The following is a 15,813-nucleotide window of genomic DNA, read 5'->3' as shown; positions in this document are numbered from 1 at the left end:
GTGGCGGTAAGCTACAAGCAACAGTGTGTGTAATTTTAATATTTTGGAGGGCTCTTGGGGGGAAGGCGATCGCCCCCCTCGCCCCCCTTTAATCCGCCCATGCCCAGTACAAACAATAGATGCAAAAGAAGCTTCGCTTCAACCTAAAGAAGAAGAAGAAGAACAAGAAGGTTATATTTTATTTTTGTAAGGTGAGTTTTGCTTTAATTTTGTTTTAGCATTGGATTTATTTATCTTTGTTTCAGAGCGGAAGCATGCTTTTTTCTCTAGCCATTTGTGGCCATTTTAGCTATTGATTTTAGCCATTTTCTCTCGTCGAGTGTTGGCAACACTAGATAGAACTGAAGAGGTTGAAATATGTTTTCAAACTGCAGTTATTCTGTATTTTATTAAAATCTGATCGTATTTTTGATTGCAAATATAAAGTTGATTCTATGAATGTTGTAAGTCATTTCATTAATAATGGCAGAATAAAATAAAAATGGAAGTATCAAACACAGTTGTAAATTAGTATTAAATGTAAGGTCATAATGGCTGGTGAGACGTATGTTAACTTGGAATTTATGTGCAAAGAAGAAATCGATGATGGATTCCTTCAAGAAGATCCACTCGAAGGGAAAGGATGGACATACGAACTGATGACTGACAACAAAGAATTAATATTATCTGCAACGGAAGGAAAGCAAACAATTGAGAAGGATGTAGCTATATATTCTTCGGATGTGAAATTAAACATGAATGCGGTGAAATCAGAATTTGCAATAAAAGATCCTGATTTTGAAGGTGATATAAAAACTGAGAGTAACAGTGGTTGAAGAGACTTGTGCATCGTACTGTAATGCCTACGGACAATCAACAACCAAAAGTTTAAATTCAAATGGGCATGAAAGGTAATGTTAAATTTTCTATAAGTAATTAGTTCAGATTGATAATACAAATACATGCGTTCGGAAATTTTATAGGGTGCAATTTTAGTATACGGATCCATAGATTGTAAAATGTAACTGCTACCCCTACTCCTACTCCTATCACTACTTATACTATGGGTCTGTATAGTAAAACTGCAAGTTTTTAGGTAAAAAATCAATACTTCGCCAGAAGTAGTTAGGCACGAAAAATACCTCGGATGTAAATTTGTAATCTGTGCTAGTGTAGTTTTGGCGCATCACATTTTAGAAGATTTACAGGTAAAATACATTTTGAATATTTTGCGGGAAAAGATATAAAGAACAAATTTCTACAGATGACAGAATTAAATAGATTGCAATAATGCTGTATTTTACGTTTACAAGTCTGTGGTTACTAGTGTAAACTCGTTACAAGTGCTTCTCGACAGATAAAATAAGTGACTATGTATGAAAGATGATTCCGTTAGGTGCTCTTTTCTTGCAGGTTTATTTTTTGCACACATTCGAAATAATTGTTCAAAAGTTAAAATTCTTTCACTAATTTCGCTCTTAATGTTTCCTAAATGATTTTTACTGGGCGATATGAAACTATCTCGCATAGCACAGCTAAAATTCAAAGGGGCATCATAAGCAATTGGTGAAAAATTACAGCTTTTTACGATTTCAGTATAATACGGCTTCCGCATGTATATATAAAAACTGTAGTATAAAAACTGTAGTAGGAAAAGCACAAAACAGCCTCTGGTAGGGGCCACTAAAAAACACGAATGCTATCTAACCGAGTGAGGGGAGTGCGAAGCTGGAAGGCCCAAGCGTTAGCAGGAGGTTCGTCCGAAGGGAGCAGGCGTTTCAGCGATAGTATGATAGTGAAAATGAGTGTGTTTTGGCAGTGATACGGGTTTCAATAGCACTTTTCATGGTTTCATACTAATAGCGTTCCGCCTGTAAACGTAAACCTGTAGTGCACAAACAGTTGTATAACTTCTGTACACTGCACAGAAATACACCGCCTGTAAAAAGTAGTATCTAATACAGTCATATTTCTTATGCACTCACTTATTTTACCCTTTGCAAAGAACTTGTAGGTATTTTACACTAGTAACCCTACACTTGTAAACACAAAATACTTGTGTATTACTTGGTGTTGAGTTCTGTCGCTTGCAGAAATTTGTTCTGTACAAATATGTCTTTTCATACAGAGTATTGAATTTTACCTGTAAATCTTCCAAATTGTGCTGCGCCAAAAGTAAACCATCACCGCTCTTTCCGACTGGCGCTGTATATCTGCACAGTGTAGAGAAGCTGTGTTTTATAAGTAGAACGTCACTAGTATAAAACTGTCACAAGTACTATTGAACCTGGTATCATTGCCAAATACCACATCTACTCAACACGCTCGGTTCATGCTTATACCTGCCATCTCTGCCGCTCTGCCCGGACTCCGTTAGATAGCATATGTGCTTTCTAGTGGCCGGCTATTACAAGTTGGTTAGGGTTTTGCGCTGTAGTTTTTATGCCATACATTCGGAAACCGTATTCATACAAAAATCGCGAAACGACTAAATTTTCTACTGTAATTCTAGTAGGCTCCTAAAATTTTATCTATGCGAAATGAGATATTTTCGTGTCGTCTAGCGGAAATCTTTAGAGGACAATAAGAAGGAAATTAGTGAAGAAGTTATATTTTTTGAACAATTGTTTAGTGTGTTGCGTCAAAAGTAAACTTGCACGTAACAATCTGCAGTTTGAAGTAGAGGACACCCACAGACTAGCTATACGCAACAACACAAGTGAACGATACCATCCATACAAATTTTACGTAGCTCGTATCTCGATAAACTATTGACAAGTTTTTTTAATTGATTACCTCTTATAAAGTTTTGTGAGTGCTCTACAATAGTGTTTCATATATAGAGCCTTCGTTAGAAAAATAGGTAGCGTGAGTGAAGGAGATTTCCGAAATTCAAACTTGAAATATGTTATCCGAAACTGGAACAGATAATATGGACTTTCGTGATTTTACCCGTGATTTAGCTCGAATGCTCCCAGCCACACTTTTCATCTTTCTCAGGGTTTTTATTTTATTTTCACCAATCATTTTTAGGGTGTGGACATGCATTTTTCCATATAGGTTCACTTTAGGAAGGTTTCAATGTAAACACACGGAAAGAACTATTGTGCAAATGACATTAACCAACTTGTGCTATATGGCCACTGAAAAGTACGAATGATATCTGATTAAGACAAGAGCACAGCACATTTGTCTCTAGCTGAAGCGAAGGAATGCGTCAGTTTGTAGCAAGCAGGTCATCGACGATGAGTATACATATAAACAGGGATATCGCAAAACAATGTATACAGTATAAAATTACTTATATGTTGAATCATGTATTTGTACGTTAATAAAGACGTAATAGGTAACACCCCGATTTGTTTTTATTGCTTGTGTATTTGTTTTCCAAAGTAACTTAACACATTAGTAAGGTGAATTTCTTTATGTGAATTCTTTAACTCTCGGGTATTTCTATGGTTGTGCGTGATGAGTTAGCACATTGACTTTATACTTGTATTTCATTTCGCTTTCAACAGTTACTAGACACCTTGTGGGCGAATCCGTGGATAACATACACACTAGCCTATTAAAGTATTATTACAAATTTGTTCTGTAAATTTTACAGTGAATCTGCACCAATGAAGATGTGCTTATTGATTGCTTTGGCATACAAATGTACACTGTAGAATTTGCGTATTTCAAAGTAGTTTTCACGAAGGCATCATAGTTTCGAAGAACCCGCAGGTATATATAATTTTCGGTTTACCTTAAGTGAGGAGAAGGAAGTGTCAGAAATATACTCCCTCTCTAGAGGCATACAGGGTGTTGCAAAACAACACCGGCAACGTTTGAGAGGTGATTCCTAATACCAAGATGAGAAAAAGTATAGCCCAACCTGGTTGCACAAGTGCTTTCTTTCGACGTTATAGGCTGCCGAAAACATGAAGAAATGGACTTAATCCTTAACGGTTCGCTACCTTTTCTGTCGTCTTCTGGCACTATTTGCAATACAACACATCCACAGACTACTTCTCGCGTAAAGTTCACCAGTTGTCACCAGGGGTGAGTAGCTACTTTACCATCGCGGAAACCTTGTACACAAATAACCACAATGGACAATACCTGAAAATAATACTCTTCAGACGCAGTAGGCATGATCAAAAAATGTTTAGCCAAATGTTAACGAAAACTCGTTAACGGTTAAAAGGTCCATATGTTGAATAAACCGTGGGATCTACTGTAGTCGGGCCAAGACTTCACCTAAAAACTAGTGTGTGCACTATCAAAGTATCCCTGTTTTAGAATCCTGCGGTACTTTTGCAACAATTTTTATAGAAGTAGTTGGTAAGTACATCAAATTATATGCCGTAGCCAACCTTCCCCTATAAAAATTGTTCCATGAGTACCTTAGAATTCTGTAACATGTATTTTTGGATAGGGAACATACTAGTTTCTAAGTGAAGTTTTGACCCGACTTTAGGAGGCCCCATAGATTTGCAGTTATGGACTTTCAGAGGTAATTTTTTTTCGTATTTTCGAAAGCCTATAACTCCGAAAGGAAACATGTGTCTTGGGATCCTTTAAGCTGATTTGTGACAAATTTAATTACACCAAGCTCAAGGAAAGTCTAGAACACTTCTCAGCTTGCCTAAATGTTGCTCATTGATATTTATTTTGCTGCTCTTATAATAATAATAATAATAATAATAATAATTAGTCTATGACAAATGTACCACAGTAGATTCAGAGAATAAAAAAACATTGCTCTTTAATTATTCACGTCATATTTTTATTTTAAAATGTTGTGCATAATTTTTTTTTTCAATATTCGACTGCCAGTGTTTGAATTAGTGCATTATATATTACAAATTTGTTCAGTATTGTTATAGTTGCTTTTAAGTAGGGTACGTGTGTTTTATCTTGCCAAAAGTTCCCACCAGTGCGCTTGGTTGGCCTTTAAAGTATTTTCTCCTAGCACTCACATGAACGTTTTAATCCAGTAGACGTGTTATTGGTTTTGTTGTGTAGGTGACGTTGTGAGCCAACCAATGAAATGAGGTCATTGCTGTTTAGCGGGTAGTTGATGTGCTTTGTTGCCACGTGCAGTGTGTTACAGTGATTTGTGAGTGGTGTGGTGTTTGACTCTGTTGCTAGTGTGCTTATATAATAAGTTTGTGTGCTTAATTTTCTGTCTCTAACAAGACAGACACCTGAGACAATAATTTTTGATGTACATTTTTATTTCTCTTCTCTTTGTTGTGTATATTTCAATAAAGGTAGGCACTCAACATATTAAAAATTTTGTCTAAACAGTTCAGCTTTCTTACTTCTATAATGTGATGTATACCATTTTCTTTCATTCTATAATATGGAAATTGGAGCATTTGTCTTGACTTGCCCTTTTAAATCTTAAAGTAATTAGCACTAAAGTTTGTCATGATGCAAATAAGATCTGGGGGACATTGTTTAACATAGCCTGTAATAGCAATGTTGCAAAACCATTTGATTTTGATTTCTTCGCATAGCATAAGATTATATTATTACGAATTTTAATTCTAAGTTCTAGGAGAATATACTTGATATTACTCTTATTTCTGTGTTACAAACTAAGGTTGTGAGAGCATAATAAACTTGGAAATTCTGGACAGTTATAACCCAACGGAGAGGAAGGGAACATTCCATATCCTCATTACCTTAGTGCTGAATTCTTCAATCATATTTTCAAGTATTTCCTATAAATATGGAAAATGACAAGGAATGGAAAATTTTCCATTTCTCAAAAGGATTTATTTTGGAAAAGTGATTAGATGCATATCACATTTAATCGTGTAGATATATTTCAATTGTCGTAAAGAACACAATACGGATGAAAATTAATATATCAAACAATTTCGAAGATATTAAAATAATAGTAGATACTCGCATACTGCTTGAAATGATGTGTGCAAAATTTTAAGAATTTTTAAGGCCTTCCTTTGTTTCTTTGCCATTACAGAAACAGTTTTAGTTGTAATTCGAACATCTTCCCGCAATTACTAAATTTAAGTGCACAGAAACCAGCGATAGAATACATTAACTTTTTCAGTAACATAATTCCTCCCTTATCACCTATAATAATAAGGTCTTTCTATAGTATTACATAGCTACCTTGATATGTGCCTGAGTTAAGTATGACATCGTATATATAAATGTGGTAATAAAATAAAGGAAATTTTCTTGCTTGGAAAATGTGATATTGAAATCATTTGTTAATTTTCGTTTCCATATTTGTAAAGGTTTTATGTAATATCACAATAGTGTCATATTTCAGTTTATCACAAAATATAACGAATGATTGCCTGAGAGGTCGTTACATTAAGATGCAATCACAAATATAAGTAGAAACAAGTCTCTTCCCGTTCATAATCTGTTTTACATGCAATTGGATCTTTTCTTTTATTTTTCGGTGTTTCATATCATTAATCTTGATTTTTTTTGCTTGTTTCTTGAATTTGTTACAGGCTCAGTAAGTACGAGTCAGTATTTGAAGAGCATGATACGAACCAAAATTGTCAAAAGGGATTTACTCAAAGTTCTATACTGACAAATCGTACATTAATACATACATCTGGAAGACGTCATATTTGCCAAGAGTATACAAAGGAAGTTGGACCAAGTCCAAGTTCGGCTAAAGGCATGTTAATAAAAACTGGTGGAAGACACCATACTTGTCAAGATTGTGGAAAAACATTTAATAAGAAATCAATTTTGACAAATCACATGTTAATCCACACAAAAGAGAAACCTCACGCATGCAAACAGTGTGGAAAAAGATTTCGTCAAAAGTCAACTTTGGCAACGCATATGTTCATACATGCAGATGAAAAAGCTCATTCATGCCAACAATGTGGAAAGGAATTTAGAAAAATTCGTAGTTTGGCAAAACACATTTTAATACATACAGGTATAAAACCTCACACATGCTATAACTGTGGAAAGGGATTTATTGACAAAAAAGATTTAAGAACACACATGTTATTACATACAGGGGAAAAACCTTATATCTGCCCTGAGTGTGGTCTGGCTATTCGTCACAGATCAGGTTTGTCAAACCATATGTTAATACATAGAGGTGAAAATCCTCACACATGCCAACAGTGCGGAAAGGGATTTAGACAAGTTTCGAATTTGACATGACACTTATTCGTACATAAAGGTGAAAAGTTTCACATGTGAAGGCTGTGGGAAAGAATTTAATAAGTCAAATTTGGCAAAACACGTGTTAATACACACAAGAGAAAAGCCTCATACGTGTCATGTGTGTGGAAAAAGATTTCGTGAAAAATCAAGTTTGTCAAGACACGTGCTAATACATACAGGTGAGAAGCCTCACACATGCCATGAATGTGGACAGGGGTTTCGTCAAATCACATATTTGAAGAGGCACATGCAATCACATAAAGGTCAAAGACCACCCTCAAATCTGTGGAGTAGAATATAATGAAAACCACGTTTGCGAAAACATGTTAATACATTAAAGTGAAAAATCTAATATATGTTAATAATGTGTAAAGGAGGGTAAAAAAAAAATTAAATTTGCATTCACGCGATTTAACACAGTTGGGAAATCAGGTCTTAACGATATGGAAAGATTGTCAGTTCCAAAACTTGTTTATACAAATCTTAATTCATACAGGTAAGAAACTCAGGTTTCAAACATAATTTATTCAAAATTCAGACCTGGTAAGACATATTGGTACAGGAAATGAAGCTTTAGTTGAGTTGATGTTGAGTTTCACCACCCTTTCAGCAGCAAGCGTGTATGAGATAGGACCTACTGATAAACGTGGAACCGGGTTAGATATTCCCGCCGGGGATAACATAGGAGAAGGTGAAAACGTGCTGAAATTAATTTACTGAAAAATTACATTTTTCAAGAAAATAATGCATAAAGAAACGGAGCATCATACACAAAAATATTGCGGAAAGATGAAGAAAGTAAACATTCTGGCAACGCTTGTGTTTAGTATAGAATTAAAAAAATCTTACAGATGTCAATATTGTACGAAGACATCTTGATAAGTCTCATTTACTTAGACAGCTCATACTACATTCAAAGTAATTCATACTTAGAAATATCATATAGAACTGAGTTTAATGAAAGCTAAAATTTTGTGACAGACTAGTGGAAACACACATGACTAATATTAAAATAATTTAGTGAAATGTCAAAGTGGGGAATAATTAACACACTATAATTCACACGTTATAATTCACACAAGTAAAAATTATACCGGCCAAATATGAAGAAAATTATTATTTGTAATTCATGAGTTACACGGAATTAATTGCTTACTCGTGCTGAAAAGTGTGGGAAAATTCTGTTGAAAAATCAGGTTAAGCAGTTTGTATATTAATATCTATAGTTTGAAAAGTAACATTTCAAAACTTAAAATATATTTAGTGGAACCTTAACCATGGTAACTCATACAGGTGAGATACATCATATACCGTCGGCCCAATGCAAAAACCGCGAATGTGCCAATTTTTGCGATTCTCACCTAAGTGGAGTTTTATGTTATTTGAGGCAGGCAGATTTTAATGCTAAAGTCCCATTTGTGAAATATGAGTATGTTAGAAGTTATCGTCAATTCCTAAAACATGTATCTTAGTTTATATACTGATTCTTCGGGGGGGGGGGGGAATTGAATATTAAAATGCTTAACGAAAAGTCGAACTTAGAACATTCGTGAATTTAGCATTGGATCGATATGTCAGAAGTTTAGAGAGTATGCGACGATATTAATAGCAGATTTAATTAAAGTATCTTAAGTCCGGTTCAAAAATTATATTTCATTTATATTTATAGAAGCTTCTAAGCATTCTAATAGAACCAATTCAATCGGGTAACCTAAATAAAAATTTGTGTGTAAAAGTGGACTCGTTTGCGAGATTTTGATTTTTGAACTTAATTGTGATGAAGAAATTTCTGCTCTTTATGAGAAAGATAGTTTGTCAGAAAGCTAATTGACTACCAAAATAACAATCAAATATTTTTGTTGGCTTTCGTGCTAAAAATTTCAATGTCAGTAATGTTACTCACAAGAGGCAAAAATCAGTCAGAAGTAGATATCGTTTTTTTTTAAAAAAAAAAAAAAGACCCGACGTGTGTAGGAAATCATTACATCGATAATATCTTAAACATTTGTAATCAAACAGTTGAAACTATTGAACAAACTGGCTACGTAAATGACGCACGACCAAAACGTACTTTCAAACATTGAGTAACTGGGATTTTTATATTCACATAGGGGAAGACTTATTACAAACTGACATGCACGCGTATTCGGTATTTGGCTTAAATGAGATGTTGCAATTTATCTACATTAAGAATCCGTTTATCTTGATCTATGCGTACAAACTGCGACCAAGAGCCAGTTTCTCAAGTTCCCATTAATTTTTTAATCTCAATTTCTTAGAATTTAAAGTTTCTTTCACCACTCGTGCTACTACTACTATCGTTCGTTTTACATGCACCCAATGCAGCCGAGTTTTTTAATATTTGGCAAAATTTTAAAGAATACTTATCTGGTTGCTCTGCTTCTTCTAGTAACTCTTTCTCATTCTAATTTCGCTTATTGCGAATGCCATTATCTTGTCATCTACCTTACTTTTTACGTATATTTCTTCTACCACTTGAAATGTACCGCTAATTTTACTTTCGTTTTTGATTTCTGCGCTGGAGTGTTCTAAACAGTTCGTATGCAATTTAGTGAATATTGGTCTTAAAACTTGACACTGATTTTCTCATTTCCTCCATGTCTATTTTGTCCTGTCATGGTCGCCAGATATAAAAATGAAAGTTCTACTCTTTGGGGGAATGAGACCTTTTATTTTACAGCTGTTCACACCAGACAGATTATTTCACTTGTCACAACAAAATAATAGCTACAAGCACACCTTGCCCGCACAATCTCTAGTACTTCTAGCAGCTGAACTGCAAACCGCGTCCAGTGTTGCCAACTCCTATTTCCAACAGTGTTGTCGTTTCTGTGATAAACGGAGCGATGATTCACATAAAATAAACCATAATGAAGTCATTGCTAATAGTAAAGGGATCACCAGACATTGCCCTTGTCTTGTGTTTATTATTTCAGTAGACTTTGGTTTCAGTGGGTACCTAAATTTGTGGCTCTATCGCCACCCATAAGCGAGCTGTTGGGGCAGGCCTGACTCGCGAGAGATCAATGTCTCAACTCGGCTCACTGGTGGGACGTAATTGTGTTGATCTTCACTACGGTATATTCAACACAATCTAATTCCTCTCCAAAAAAAGCACATCCCATCAGAGAACATCTTGACTCGGGAACTTCGAAACACCAGAGGCGACGTGTGTTCCAGCCCTGACAATTCCTACTGTTCAAAGGCTATAATCCCACCGCGTATTAATAAATAATTTAAGAAGTAAGTGTCAGTAACACGAAAGGAAGCATTTGTAGTAGCTATATGTAAGAAGCAAAATGTATCAGCAATGAGTTAAACTTGAAGCGACATATATCTATTGTATATAATAAATCAATATCAATTCTCAGATTATTGTATAAATTATTATCTAAATCAGAACATAAAACCATTTAATGAACACGCTTATTTTTCCACTATTCAAATATTGCGATTCTCTATATTTACCATTACAAAATCCTTAGCAATATCAATTCAAAAAGTTCAAAATGCCTGCACGAGATTTATTTATAACACCCGAAAATCTGAACATATACTGCCCTTACTAAATCAAGACAATATTCTAACAATGTCAAGGAGGCGTTTGTTGCATCTGTACTGCCAAATACATAAGGTCGCACACAATAATAGCCCCTTTTATGTTAAAATTAGGCTGACGTTTCGAAATGAAATCCACCCATACGAGAGAAAACGTTCCCGTACGCTTGACATCCCGCGGCATACACTAAAGAAAACTGCGTGATTTTTCTCCATTTCAGCTGCGAGAGCCTGGAACTTATCACCTCCCGATATAACCAAGTGCAAAGAATTCTCGACCTTCAAACTTAGGGTAAAGAATCGTCTTTTATATCTACAGAAACTTAGCTCCAGTACCTACACCTTGGACTGCAGCAAGTAAACCAATTATCTGCGCATATTGTAGTATAGAGAACAGGTATTACTGTATCTGATTAACTATAATTTTCTTTATCTTGTTTTTAATCATATATATATATTATTTTGTAGACAACTAAACGCTATATGCTTATTGTCTTTATATATGTATGTGTAAGATCTCTTTACATATTCCTAATTCATTTCTATATCATTCCTTGTAACATTTCTGTATTATTTCTATTTGTACTTTGTTAGGTTAGGGAGCAGTGCAGCCTACGGTTGAACCTCGCCTCATGAATAAAGGTATTTGCAATTCATCATAGGAAATATTGTCAAATTTTCAATTTAGAAGTAATAAAGTGTGGTTTTAGTTTAAGCTTACGTTTTACAAAATCACTTAACATTTAGAAGCGAATGTTAAATTACTACACGATCAATTTTCAATACTGAAAATGTGTGAGGGAAACTATTCAATTATATCTCAGAAAGCTAAGTAAAATGTGTGAGAAGGTGAGGAAATAATGGCTGAAGAAGGAGAAAGTTCTTATTATAAAACTGGACAATGTTTAAGCATTAAAGATAGAGTCGCTACTAGGGTGAGAGATTACATTGAGTTTAAGTTAATTCTTACAGTCAAAGTTCACAGTTCGACTTTTGGTAACATGGAATATTGCAATGCATTGTCCAGCACATTAAACATTAAGATCTTTTTCATATTGAGAAATATCGTGGATAATCAAAACATATTTTACTAATTTGTTGAAAAATTATAAACGTTAAATATTTTATTAATTTGTTGAAAAATTATAAACTTCAAAAGTCAGAGCCTGGTTCTCATTACTGTGTAATAACATTTCTATCTTCGCACTTTCTATATTTAAATTTTTACGATTAACCAATAAATATTTTGAAAGGAACTGTTGGTTCCATTTAACGATTCTTAGAATGTATTTAAATATTTTTTGAGCCTGTATAGAATTCTAGAAACAATTGTTAACTATTATATTAAAAGATATATTTCCTTCCAATTTAGGGTGCATTTTTCCAAAAAGAATATAAAATTCTAGGATACATATAGTCTTTCAAGTATGTGATGTATATGCTAGGTATCATTGCGGAAATAGACTGCTGTAAATAAACAAAACCTTGGAAAAACCTCACTCAGCATAGCCAGCCTGAAAAGGCTGCTGCACGTATCTGACCGAGAAAGATTTTGAATACATCAACATTAAATTGGCTTTCAATTGTTTCTACAATTGGGAATGGTTAGTTATTGTATTGGATCATGAAAAATTTAAAATTACTTTCATTGCTTTCAACAACACATTGTTTCCTAGTTAAATTATCGTAATAGCTGATAACCGTCAAGTAATATATTTATGATTTTCTAATGTCTCCAACTTCCTTATTTCGTTGGCTGAATAATTTACCTACGAATTCTAGTGTAGTTTGTATAATTGGAGTTTAGAATTCTTTACAGCATCGATGCTTTATGGGACGTGCATCTACAGCTTTACGTGACATCCAGACCACATACGTACTCTGATCAAATAGCTAAGAGTGAGTTCACTTGTTTTTTTTCTAGTTTTCTGTTATTGTTGAAATGCATTATTTCTTAGTTAAAAAATAATGCAGATTTTTGCAATCCTGTGATAACACTGAAATTATTTGCCTTCACTGAGAGTAAAATATACAAACATGAATTGAAAGTAATAGAAGTTAACTACCCGGTTTGTTGCATAGGACTTGCTGCCTTTTATCTTCCGTACGAGTATCCCATATAAGCTAGAAGACAGTGAGAAAATAAATGGTAAAACATTATATGCGCTGGACGAGATTCGAATACGTTTAGCCAGTTCAACAAAAGCAAGACAAAGCATCCAACCACCGGCGAGAACATAACTGGTACTTTATAGACATACGAAATACGAAAATGGAGTTTTGACAATTCCCTTTTCTGACAATGCTCAAGAGTTCAGATGCTACCTCAATTCACAAGTTTTCAGATTCGTCAACCAGTGCTTCTCTCATCGTCCATTCCGCAACGTCACTGGCCTCTGTAAAGTCTGTAAAAGGAAGTGGGATGCCATACACGTGGTTCAGCTACAACAACGAAGTTTCCTAAAATGGAAACTCAGAAGCCTACTTTTAGTACTAGTTACGATATTCCAGTTAGTATATATATATATATATATATATATATATATATATATATATATATATATAAAGTGGCGGATCCAGGATATGATCAAGGGAGAAGTAAACCATAGTTTGCCCTTTTATCCAGAATAAAGCAGGATTGAAGCCCATTTTATCCAGCGTATACCTGAGCGTCAAGGGGGGCTATAGCCCATTTTTGATCCGCGCCTGTAATATATATGTAAGATGAGGCTAGCATGTATTTATGAGCATTCTTTTTCTTTTTAGTTATATTTGTGGAGTTATTCTGTGACTTTTTAATCCGTAAATATTAAAATTCATAAATCTATATATCATATAACCAGGTTTACAGCACAGTAAAGTTTGCTGATAACACACCATATGCAGGAAGCACTTTCGAACTTGAGCGACCAATTGAAAAGAAACATGCAAAATGAAGATAAAGAAGAAAAAAAACTAAAGTGATAAAATGCACAAGAGGATATTGGAAGGGATATTGAAGGGATAATATGAAGAGATAATGAAATTCAAAACAGCACTTCCAAGGGAGAGAAAAGCTTTAAAATGTCCAGGATGCCCACCAGCTTACTGTTGAGGTGAAAAAGAAGATATATCTCAAAAGTTTTATTTTGTCAACAACTTTGGATATTATATATACAGTTAGATATGAACACTCCTAAATTAACGCGAGATTGAAAGACGGTATTCAAAGTGTGTTACATATTTATTTCAATGATACGTTTATACCTCATTGGAATCTTTAAATCGGAATTTAATTTATAAGTCGTTCGGCAACTTTAGTACAATTGGGACGCATGATCAAATGAAGAATTGGCGGAATGAAGACAGTGGTTGGAAACGAGAAAAGCTTTAAAAAACATACACAAGGAGTTTGTCCACCACAAAACCCATGTAGCAAGAGCAGGAATTGAACTGACGACACATAGCACTAGATGTGAACTTTATGTCGCACCCCCCAGCTTCTCACCTGTGTGGGTACAACTAAAGAAAGGAGCAGGTGACTTTTTTATTTTTTTCATTTTTCGTGTCTTTCTTCAGGTAGTCGTATATTGCAATAGAGATTTTTCTTTGAATGAAAGATTTAGTTAAGTCATTCAACGCGAGCAACAACATATCAATATTAAAGAAGGACAGGTCATAGGCCAAATGATATTGAGTTTCGCTAATCAAAATTACTTCATTTGTTTTTGTTCTTTTCTTTTCTTCCTAATATGCATCATGATGTGAGATGATGCAAAGATCAGTACACACGTGCCAGAATTCTGATACTAAAATCATATATGAAGCATTCACTTATTTTCGTAACCCAAAAACACCAACCATATCGGCTTATTTCTTTACAATTCTTTAATAAACGAAATAAATAAAGTAATAAATTACCGTTAGTTCCTTGTCTGTTGACAAGCTAAATGTCTTTCTGCTTCTAGAAGCACCATGCTGGCGTCAACCAAAGGACCTCGGGGCCCCCTTGGTCACCCCGGGTTTACAAAATTAGGACGGCAATCACGTTGCTCACGTTGAATGATCATGTGTCCAGGGCGCTTGGGCCAACTGACCGTTGGCCACACGCGCCCTCAAAATCTCGATGTACATCCCCAAAACTGGTGATGGCAACACGTGGATAAAGATAAGGCTTTAACAAAACCACTTGGAGTGCGAAAACCGTCATTCAGTTGCAATCCGAAATTGCTGCCGGCTGAATCGCGTTTGTTGAGGGGCACTAAGTCCTTCCTCTGTTGTAGTTCATACGTAGTTCATACGTAGTTCATACGTTACCCATACACAGTGCATTTGAAGTCCGTACCAAGTTTATACAGGTTCACATTAAGACCGTACTAATCTGCTGCAAAGCAATTAAACCCCAAATTTATTTTAACAGTTCGTGGTAGTGTGTGTTACCTCGCCAGTTTTTCGGATCCCTACGTAGTATTGTGAGATTTCTGTAAAACACCACCGATCTGTAAATAACTTTGTAGATAGTCAAATATTATTGGAAATAAACAGCAAAAGGGAATCCGAGAGAGTTTCAGTTCGAACCTTGAAGAACTCTAAGTGCTTTTCATTAGTGTTAAGAGACCAACGACTTTGCTCCACTCTTTTATTTTTGCCGAGCCGCCCCTGTGCGAACTTTTGGGATTTTGCCTCTACTCACATTTCCACAGGTCCGGCACGACATACAAAACTTTTTTGTGTCAGGTGTGGGGTGGTCTCGAAGCACATAGTGATTCATCATAGAACATCGAATAATAACTCTCCATCTTTCAGTGCCTTCAAGTGAAGTGTAGTGACTGACAGTTGACAGTGAAGTGTGTAATTGTGCCAAGTGCTCTCGACAAACGCTAAGTATAAGTACAACAGAGGCAGTAGTGTACGCAAGAAAAGGAGAAAAGGAAATTTAACCATTTTATACCCCGGATGAAACCTCTACTGGAACCATTGTGCGAAGAGGAGAAAACTATTCATATTGACGACGAGGTTCTCATAGACTTCCACCCAGACAATCCCTGTCTCCACGATCCAGACGCAGGATTTGGACTTGAGACCTACTGCGAGGACGAGGAAATACTTTTCTGC

General features: G+C 35.1%; 1 long non-coding RNA gene across 1 annotated transcript; it reads left to right on the top strand.

Moving 5' to 3' along the window:
* The first annotated feature begins 306 nt into the window (after nucleotides 1-306).
* Nucleotides 307-15,313, top strand: LOC145683782 (uncharacterized). Its single transcript, XR_014131178.1, has 2 exons — nucleotides 307-890; nucleotides 6,462-15,313. It is a non-coding gene; the product is annotated as an uncharacterized LOC145683782 (long non-coding RNA).
* Nucleotides 15,314-15,813: the final 500 nt, after the last annotated feature.

The sequence above is a fragment of the Thermobia domestica genome, chromosome 4 (assembly GCF_964235325.1).
Source record: "Thermobia domestica chromosome 4, izTheDome1.hap1.1, whole genome shotgun sequence".
NCBI lineage: Eukaryota > Metazoa > Arthropoda > Insecta > Zygentoma > Lepismatidae > Thermobia > Thermobia domestica.
The sequence above is the reverse complement of the archived record's forward strand: the minus strand, read 5'-3'. Positions and strand labels throughout refer to the sequence as shown.